Consider the following 10,478-nt stretch of genomic DNA (forward strand, 5'->3'; position numbering starts at 1 on the left):
GTCATGAGTCAATTGAAATTATTTACCGGAGATTCTTTCTGACAGGAATTCTTATAACAGTTCTTTTATAGTTATTATATAGTTGCTGCTGTTGCATTGGTACCACTGACTGCAATTAATGGGACAACACTGGAACACCCTCCATATAGCCCGGACTTAGCGCTCTGTGATTTCTGGGCATTCCCAACCCTGAAAAAACTACTGCGCAGAAAGAAGTTCTCAACAGATGATGAAGTGAAAAATGCCACAGCTACAACACTAAAAGTGATGTCACTAAACAGTCTATTGCACGTCTTTGAATCGTTGTTGAAATGCTGCAAAAAATGTTTTGAATGTGAAAGACGCTACTTTGAAAAAGAAAAAATGTTCAGATCCCGTGGAGTCATCTGATTCTGAATAAAAAAATCAGTCTCATTACTTTTCAATAAGCCCTTGTATGTCACCTTAATAACTGACCACTAACTTATCTAAATATATAGATTTGCAATTACAGCCATTGGTTATATAAAATAGATCTCATTTGAAGGAGAGCACAAATACACTGAAAGATGAATAATATACATTGGACTGAAAATATGTTTCTCATCACAACTGATGTAGCGGCTCTCTAAACTAACATCCCACATTAAAGTGGACTGGAAGCTGTAGAATGGTTCCTTGAACAAAGTGAACTGCCGAAAGAAAGGAAATAATATTTCGGGAAGAGGTAAAGTAAAATAAATAAGATGAGATATGGTATTTTTTTTGTGTATTTGTTAGGGATGTGTGCTAACCTCCGGATTTTGGTCATGGTTTTGGATCTGTATCTCCTTCGTGTTTTGGATCTGAATTTGGTTTTAGCAAAACCACCCTTGCGTGTTTTGGTTTTGGATCTGTATTTTGTCAAAAATATCATAAAAACAGCTAAAATCACAAAATTTGGGCCTGTGTTTGTTCCTACAGTATTATTAACCTCAATAACATTAATTTCCACTCGTTTCCAGTCAATTTTGATCACCTCACAGCTCACAATATTGATTTAATCCAGTTTAGGCCAAAAGGTTGCACCCAACTAGCTGACTGACAAAGCTAAGCGACAGCAGTGGGCTGTACTAACATGTGGCAGTTCAGTTTCCAACATGGCAAGGAGTGGTACTGCAGTGGTAGACAGGGTGGTAGTTTAATAAACTATACGACCCCATAGGAAGTTTAAAAACCAAGAATGTTTTCATTAATCAAGAACTAGGTCAGAGGCCCAAGGGAGTTGGAATATATTTAAGGACTAAAGTCAGGGAAAGAATTGATTAGTTTTTAATTTATTTATTTTAACGTTTTAATTCTTAAAAAAAATTATGAGGGAAGATCAATGTAGGAACAAGTTCCTCAGTTCATGAAAGACATCTTTGATCTGGAGGAGGTTTTTTCTACAACTAATAGAAATGCGGTGGCCTTACTTGTGGAGGTGCTGCTAGTACAGATGTTTACTTTGTGCTCAGGGAGGTTGTTAGGGATAATGGGACCAAGACTTGCTGTTTATATCAGAGGAAATCAGCCTGCAGCTTTCCAGCTGAACTAGAAATCCCAGCATCCGTGATGTTTGCCAGGCCTACTGGAAGTTATTTGTCAACAACAGGTGGTATGCCTCAGTTTACCTCAGCCTGCTTTACACACGGTATGTAATTTCTGAACATATTTGGCATTCAGCAATCGCATGTAGAAGATTTCAGCAGCTGTGGCAATTCAACTTCCAACATGGCACATCAGGAAACAAATGATTTTATTATTCAAGAGGCCTGATGCAGTTGGAGTATGTATGTAGTTGAAGGCAGGGTAAGGAAGGATTGATTAGTAGTAAATATTATTAAATGTTTTGAGTCCAAAGCAAACTTATGAGGGAGGAGGCATTTACAAAATATATTAATTCATTCACATCAGTCCTTGACCCAGAAGAATCCTTGAGCACTATGCCTGCGGCTGCTCCTGGGAGTGGATCTTCATCCCAGTAGTAGTTTAAAAAAAACAATTGACTGTTAAACAATCCTTTGCAAGGGGGAGCAAGTATGACAGCAGTCACCCAGTTGCACAGTGGATCACTGACGCCATAACATCTATGCTGGTATTAGATGTGCATCCAATATCTGCCAGTAATGCAGTGAGTTTTAGCTTTAGACAGTGAATTGGGGTCCTGTATTCCCACTACCAAATCCCATCTAGATTCCACTTCACTAGGAAAGCAATTCCAAGCCTGTACACGGACGTTAAAAAAAATTAATTAGTGTCCTCCAAAATACCATGGTAGCCACTGTCTACTTAACCATAGATATGTGGACAAGCAGAACAGAGCAAATGCAAGATTACATGACTGTAACAGCCCACTGGGTGGGTGTATTGCTTCACTGGCACCAACAGCAGCAGCAGCAGCATCTAAGAAACAGCAGCTTATTCAGAGGCAGGCTACTCTGTGTATCACCGGTTTCACTAAGAGGCATACTGCTGACAACCTTTTAGAAAAATTCAGGGAAATCATTGCAAAATGGCTTACCCCGTTTGGTCTGTCCTCAGGATTCGTAACTTCTGACAACGCCACCAATATTGTGAGAGCATTACAGCTGGGTGAATTACAACATGTCCTATGTTTTCCTCACACAATCAACTTGGTGGTGCAAATTTTTTTTAAAAATGACAGGGCTGTGCAGGAGATGCTCTCTGGCCCGAAAATTTCTGGACATTTTTCACCATTCAGCGGGCGCATGTAGAAGATTGCAGCACCTGCAAGAAATGTTGAATTTGCCTGCCACTAGCTGAAGCAAGAGGTAGTTACAAGGTGGAACTCCACCCTTTATATGCTTCAGCGGATGGAGGAACAGCAAAAAGCAATCCAATGCTACTATGACATAGGAAGAGGACGGGGAATGCACCTTTCTCAAGCTCAGTGGAAAATATTTTCCATGTTGTGCAAAGTGCTGAAACCCTTCAAAGTAGTCACCTGTGAAGTGAGTTCAGATACTGCCAGCGTGAGTCAGGTAATTCCCCTAATTAGACTGTTGGAAAAGCAACTTGAGAAACTGAAGGAGGAGCTGAAATGAAGTGATTCTGCAAAGTACATTGGACTTGTAGATCAACTCCATTATTCGCTTCACCAGGAACCAAGGGTTGATAGGATCTTCCAATCGGATCAATACAATTTGGCAACCGTGCTCGATCCTAGCTTTAAGTCATATGTCATGTCTTTCTTCCCAACGGACACAGATATGAAAAGATGCAAAGACCTGTTGGTAAGCAAATTGTCAGCTCAAGTGGCAGTGATGCAGCAATGGCTCCTCCTTCAGTTTCTCCACCAAGTGCGGCTGCCAAGGAAACACTAAACCTTCCAAAAAGACCCAATGGTGATGCAGGTGAGTCAACACAACCAAGTTTTGACATCTAGTTGGTACTAAAAGAATTGCCTACAATTAATTTAATGAGACACCTCTACTGTGACTCCATTTGATACGGTCACCATTCAAAGAATGGTTGAGGACTATTTTTAATGATAGCATCCAAATAGCATGACAGACAGCCCGTTTGACTACTTTCATGAAAAAAGGCACTTTGGAGGCCCTTTCACAAACTGGCTTTGCTTTGCTAGAGCTGCCCACCCTCCAGTGTGTCATCCAAAAGAGTTTTCAGCACAGCCGGGAACCTTGTCAGCAATCAGCATAGGAGGCTACTTCCTCAAATTGTGGAAAAGATAATGGCCCTCATTCAGAGCCGTACGCTCTGAGCAGAGCGCACGCTCTGCATGAGGGCCGGGCTCCATTTTCATGGAGCGTCCTCCTGGACGCTCGTATAGCTGTGGGTCACCACCCACAGGCTATACGAGCGTGCATTTTGATGGCCGCGATGGTCGTGACCATCGCGACCATCGAAATTGCGAGCCGGAGCCTGCGGTTGAGGTTTTCAACCGCAAGCTCCGGAGTGATTTTGGCTCTATCAGAGCCAAAATCACTCCCACTGACATCACTAGTGATGTCAGTGGGCCGGCTTCTGACGGGAGGCATTCCCGTGGGAACGCCCCCGTCAGGGAGGCACGCCCCCGGCACGCCCACCAAAGGGGGCGTGCTGTCAATCAACATTGACAGCACGCCCCCTTTGATCGGACACAACGAGCGAAGGAAAATCCTTCGCTCGTCGTGTCTGGCGCATGCGCACGACGGAGCTCCCTCCGTCGTGCGCATGCTCAGTGCAGACCATCGACCCACTTGCGAGCGGACAGCCGCTCGCGAGTGGGTCTGAATCAGGCCCAATGTTCACCAAAATGAACTACAAATTCCATGAGGAAGACCTTTACCACCAATTAAGTCGAAAAATTACAGAGGCACCTGTAATGGTGGATTCCAGTGGGGACGAATTAATATTGTATGAAGAAAGATGATGTAGACCCTGATGAGGGTGATGAATCAGATGATTATGGCGACAACATCTTGCCTCTGTGAATCCAGTTTGTGCACGTAGAGACCATTGCCAGCAATGTCAGCTGCCCATTGGTAGCTTGTCTTCTGGGGGCCCAAACAAACCAATCACTTCATGATTGAAGATATTGTTGATGAAGGTGTTGGTAGTGCAGATGGCAGGTGCTTGGATCTAGCAAAGAGAAGGGAGTTAGCCGACGCTGGACTGCTTATTAGTACTTTTTTAGCCAAAGTTTCTGAATTTTGAAAAAACATTTGTGATGGATGCGCTGCAGATGATGTAACAGGGAGGAGATTCCTAGATGGTTAAGGTTCCTACCTATACTTATTCTGGCTTTACAAAGGGTACAGATGACGTGACAATTGTTGTCCAGATTTGGGTAGAAATAATTCCACACATAAGAAGAAGTGGATTTTTTTGTCTTATGCCCAGACATGACAATGGGCTTTTCCTTATCATGGGCAACAACTGTTTCCTCCACTGGTGCCTGATTTATACAAACAACATCATCATCATCATCATCTTTAATAGCGTCAGCTACCAGCTACATAAATATCCTCCTCATCCTGATGCACTTCCACAGAAGCATCCTCAATTTCTATATCAGCATGTTGCTTAAATCATCATAAGAGGCAGAACCACCAGTCATAAATAAAGGACAGCCTTTTCTTGCCACTTCGTGTGGTGAAAGGCATATTGTCAATTTTATGTATTTCTGCAGCTAACATTCCCTTTGATGTTTTTTCTTTACCACTGTAGAAGATTGGTTCTTTGATTTTAGATGCCCAGGCTTAAGCCCTATATGCCCTTGGGCATTGGCTTTAGTAGATGATGTAGACGGACTAGTATCGTCATTACTGGTGGCACTGGCAGCAGCTCCAGAACTAGTATGTGATTCCTGCTCTCCTCTCAACTGATCGTTCTCCATATCAGCAAACACAAATGAAGTGGGGTACAGCACACATCAGTTTGTACCAATTTTAAATATTACACTGCGCTATCAATGACATTCAGTGTCACAATAATTTTTATGAATAAGAAAAGAATAGCACACTGCGTTACCACTTATAGTGTCACAATATTTTTATGAATAAGAATAACAACAGGAAATCAGCGCCAATGGAGAGCCAAATTAAAAGATGTAAGCATCACCAACAGGACACATTACCTCCAGCAGGATTCCAAAGTATTTTAGATCTAAACCATTTACCAGAGGAACCTATGTACTAGAGAAGAGGGATGAACTAAATTACATGTCACTTTCGGCGGAACACGCTTGTAGGTCATTTGCGTTCCACTAATCGGAAGTCATCGGGCTGGATGAAAACGGAGTGACAAACAAAGGGCCTGATTCAGCTTAGGACAGAATTGCAAAACTGCGCGCAAGCAGCTTTGCATTTCCGTCCTTGCAATTACGGTAATGCCAGAAGAGAGAATTCCGCACAGAGCCAAGTCAAGATAATGTTTATTTATCTATTATTTATAGAGCAACCATCCTGCATCTCTAGTATATCGTAATTAGTAGTGTTGGTGGTGCTCCCAAAGCCCAAGAATTTGCATAGAACGACACACAAGAAAAAGAAAGGCTATTTGTTGGGGCACACTTGGCTGATAATTCATTTGAAAAAATTATTAAATTATAGCTTTTATTATATCTTTATAAAATTAAGAGGTACTCATATATTATACATTGAAATAATAAAGTTTAAATAACATGTGGGTGTTTTACATCTGGCACCCTAATTAATTATATGGCGAAAATATTAAATGAATTCTGCATTTCACTGAACATCCTTGAAATGAATATCGACTGTCTAATATACATCAGCTGAAGTAAACTGATATTGAAATTCTACTGATTGATTTTATATTTGCTACACCATGTGCCAACTTGTCCCATTCCTCCTCCAATATTTATAAACCTACAGCACCTGGTATTCCTAAGTGGTCTCCCATCCAAGTACTAACCAGGCCTATTACTGTATCGCTTCCAAGATCAGACGAGATTGGGCAGATCCAGTAATCCTGAACGAGTAAATATCAGTTTACTTCAGCTGATGAATATTAGACAGTCGATATTCATTTCAAGGATGTTCAGTGAAATGCAGAATTCATTTAATATTTTCGCCATATAATTAATTAGGGTGCCAGATGTAAAACACCCACATGTTACTTAAACTTTATTATTTCAATGTATAATATATGAGTACCTCTTAATTTTATAAAGATATAATAAAAGCTATAGCCTTTCTTTTTCGTGTGTGTCATTCAATTACGGTAATGCAGCAGGAGGCATCATGCCTCCTGCATGCATTACTTATCTGAGCTGCGTTGTATAACGCAGCATCGGATAAACTGCAGGAACATCAGCTGGCTAAGTGACCCATGGGGTCACACAAGCCGGTCGCCGCAGATGAGTAAAAGAGGCCAGGAAAACTCCGTCAGCAGATGGAGATCCTGGCTTCTTCCCTCCCCCCCCCCCCCCCCAACGGCGGCCACACCCCTCGATTTTGGGAAACGGAGGCTGACGCCGGCCCCTCCCCACCCTTAAACGGCAGCAGACGTTCAGTTAACGACAGTTTGCGTGAAGGATCGCAGACCTGATCTGCACATGCGCAGAATGGGTCTGGTGCCTACGCAGATTCCCGACCAACAGTGCTGAATCAGGCCCAAGGTCCGCATATGTATGGGATATGGCAATCGCACAGTGTGTTACATAAAAGGGAGTTATAACGCCCAACATCAAATTAAAGGACATAGGGACAGCGCTATCTCCATCATCATAAAACTGGTAATAATCCGCTACGTACGGTTATTCGGATTATCAACATGGGAATACTATTTATTAAGAAAATGTTTTTTATATACATATTTCTGTCATATTTTATTATTTAACCAGGATAGATACTGTTCAATTATATTTCTGATGGTAGCAGAGGCATTTTGTTTCGATGTTCCCAATGCACTTTGACCTGGTTATAATATACCACCTTACCATATAAGCGTTGCTCGATATGCGTTGGCCCATGACACCTTCCGTTAGCTGGTGAAAGTGGTAACGTGGGAGCGGAATCATGCAGCTGAGTGAGTAAAGTTTGAGATTTCTGGAGCATACGATGGTATACCATACCATCTACATGCTACTCAGTCACATCATTCTAGTAAAGCCTCCATTTTTTACCATTGTGACTGTCTATATGATTTTAATTGATGCTGCATTATATTGTTGGAAATAAATAATTGTTATATTTTATACTATTTTGGAATCATATTTATGTTTGCCATGTTCATTAAATATTTATCTTGACTTCACAAAACGTAACAAGAAAGGATTCATCAGAAAAATCAAAGTGATTGTTTGCCATTATTCGGCTTCTTTCCCTATTTTTTATCGTTGTCTGCTTATATACAGATTTCACTTCTCATGCTATTGGGGTTAGCGCCCTCGATTTTATCATCTTCTGTGTCTGCTGACATTCTTCGTTCGCAGACCATTAGCCAGTATGTGGTATATTTTCAAACTCTGGCTTCAGAACTTTGTTGGAATGATGAGGCTTTAGTTGCAGCCTACTGGTATGGCCTGCCAGACAAAATTAAAGATTAATTAACTACCCAAGACCTACCATTGAAGTTGGATGATTTAATGTAGCTATGTACAAAGATTGACTTACGTATCAGGGAGCAAGCCAATGACAAGGGGTGATCGCTTTAAACTGATATCCGCTCCTTTTCCTCACCCTCAATCTCCTTCGGCAAATGAGCCAATGCAAGCCAATGGCTCATGACTATCCACTGAAGAACGTCAAAGACAATAGCGAGAGAAGCTATGTTGTTATTTTGAGTGGCTCCAAGTCATTTCCTCAATTCTTGTCCTCAACATCCAGGAAACATTCGAAAATAAGCTGTTCCGAAGTAGTCAGGTTAGGGGTACTCACTAAATCTTCTCTAAGTATTGATTGTGTCCTTACAGTGATTCTAGAAACTCCATGAGAATCAAAAGTATTGTATGCTCTTGTGGAAATTCTACCATGACCTGTGAGTTAACTACTGAGCTTACTAAACTTGACTTATGGGACACCTACAATCTTAGCAGAATCTGAGAAGGCGATGAGTGGAAGACCACCTTCAATACCAGGGATGGCCACTTCGAGTACCTTGTGATGCCCTTTGGTCTGGCTAATGCCCCAGCTGTCTTCCCACATTTTGTCAATGAGATTTTCAGATATATATTATACAAGTTCGTAGTGGTCTTCTTAGACAACATACTCCACTTTTTCCAGATCTGGATACTCACCGCCAGCAAGTCAAAGAAGTTCTTCGCCATCTCCGGACTAATCATCTATATGGAAAATTATCAAAATGTATTTTTGAGGTACCCATCATTTCAATCCTAGGGTACATAATATCCAGCACTGATTTTCAAATTGACCCTGAGAAGCTTCAGTCCATCCTTGATTGGTCCCTTACGACTTCTTTAAAAATAAACCAGAGATTTCTAGGTTTTGCTAACTATTACAGGAAGTTAATAAGGGGATTCTCTACATTGGTGGCTCCAATTACAGCCTTTACCAGTAAGGGCGCTGATTCCACACAGTGGTCTAAAGAGGCCTTGTCAGGATTTCAACTCCTTAAACAGGCCTTCATTTCGGCTCCAGTTTTAAATGAACCTGACGTGAACAAACCCTTCATTCTGGAATTGGATGCCTCGGGTGTGGGGGTAGGAGCTGTTCTATCTCAAAGTGCCGATGATGGCAAGATACACCCCTGTAGATTCTTTTTTCAGAAATTTTCACCTACAGAAAAAAATTCTATCGGTGACCAAGAACTTCTTGCACTCAAACTTGCTCTGGAAGAGTGGAGGTACCTTTTGGAAGGAGCTAATAATCCGATGTAAATTCTCACTGACTATAAAAATCTCCTATACCCGAAGATAGCTCAGTGCCTTAATCCATGTCAGGCCTGAAGGGCCCTATTTTTCTTCAGATTTAACTTCAAGATTATGGGGGTCATTCAGAGTCGGTCGCAAGCGCTGAGCGCTCGCAACCAACTCGGTGTTGCCCCACTGGGCATGCGCACGATGGAGCCGGCTCCGTCATGTGCATGAGCGAGACCCGGCTAGCGGCGGACGCTCCGTCGCTAGGGGTCTCGCAGCAGATGGGGCGAGCTGTCGATGGTGAGTGACAGCTCGCCCCATTTGGGAGGCGAGCAGGGGGCGTGCCTGCCCAAATGGAGGCGTTCGCGCCGGAACGCTTGCTGTTTGGGGGCGGCCCCACTGACATCATTGCTGATGTCAGTGGGTAGCTTCTTGCTCGATCAGAGCAGGAAACTCCCTGGGGCTTATGAGTGCCCAGACCCAACCTTAGGGTTTGGTCGTAAGCCCCGATGGTCGCGATGGTCTTGACCATCGCGACCATCACCCATGTCGGTCACTAGAGCTGTGGGTGTTAACCCACAACTTAGCGATCAACAAGGAGGCGGTCGTTCAGGATGCAAGCGGCCGCCCTGATTCAGAGCGACCGCTTGCAACTAAAGACTGCCTCCGAATGAGGTCCTATGTTCCATCCAGGATCTCAAAATCATAAGGCAGATGCTTTATCCAGATCAATGGTACCTGAAGATGAGTTTGCTCCTCAAGAAGAACATCTTATAATTAATCCTCTTGCCTTTGCCTCAGTACAAGTTTCTCCGACTCCTCCACCAGGAAAATGTTTTCTTTCTCCAGCCCTCCGCAAAAATGTATTGACTTGGGCCCATGCTTCCCATTTTGTTGGACATTCTGGGACTTTGAAAACTTACAAGTTTCTCTAAATGCCATATTGGTGAGCAACTATGAAAGCTGATGTATTTTTCAACTACATGGCCTTCCTACTAAAATAGTCTCTGATCGAGGGGTTCAATTTGTAGCACCAGCCTATCCTCGGCATCTCCTCCTCTGTTATTGCCGCCATCTCCGTTCGTTGGGCACCGACATATTGCTCCAAGTCAGCTGACCAGCTAACAACCAATAGCACAACAGAAACCAATCAGGTGATCCAGCTCACCAATCT

This window comes from Taudactylus pleione, unplaced genomic scaffold (genome assembly GCF_031769625.1).
Source record: "Taudactylus pleione unplaced genomic scaffold, aTauple2 ptg000012l, whole genome shotgun sequence".
Taxonomy (NCBI): Eukaryota; Metazoa; Chordata; class Amphibia; order Anura; family Myobatrachidae; genus Taudactylus; species Taudactylus pleione.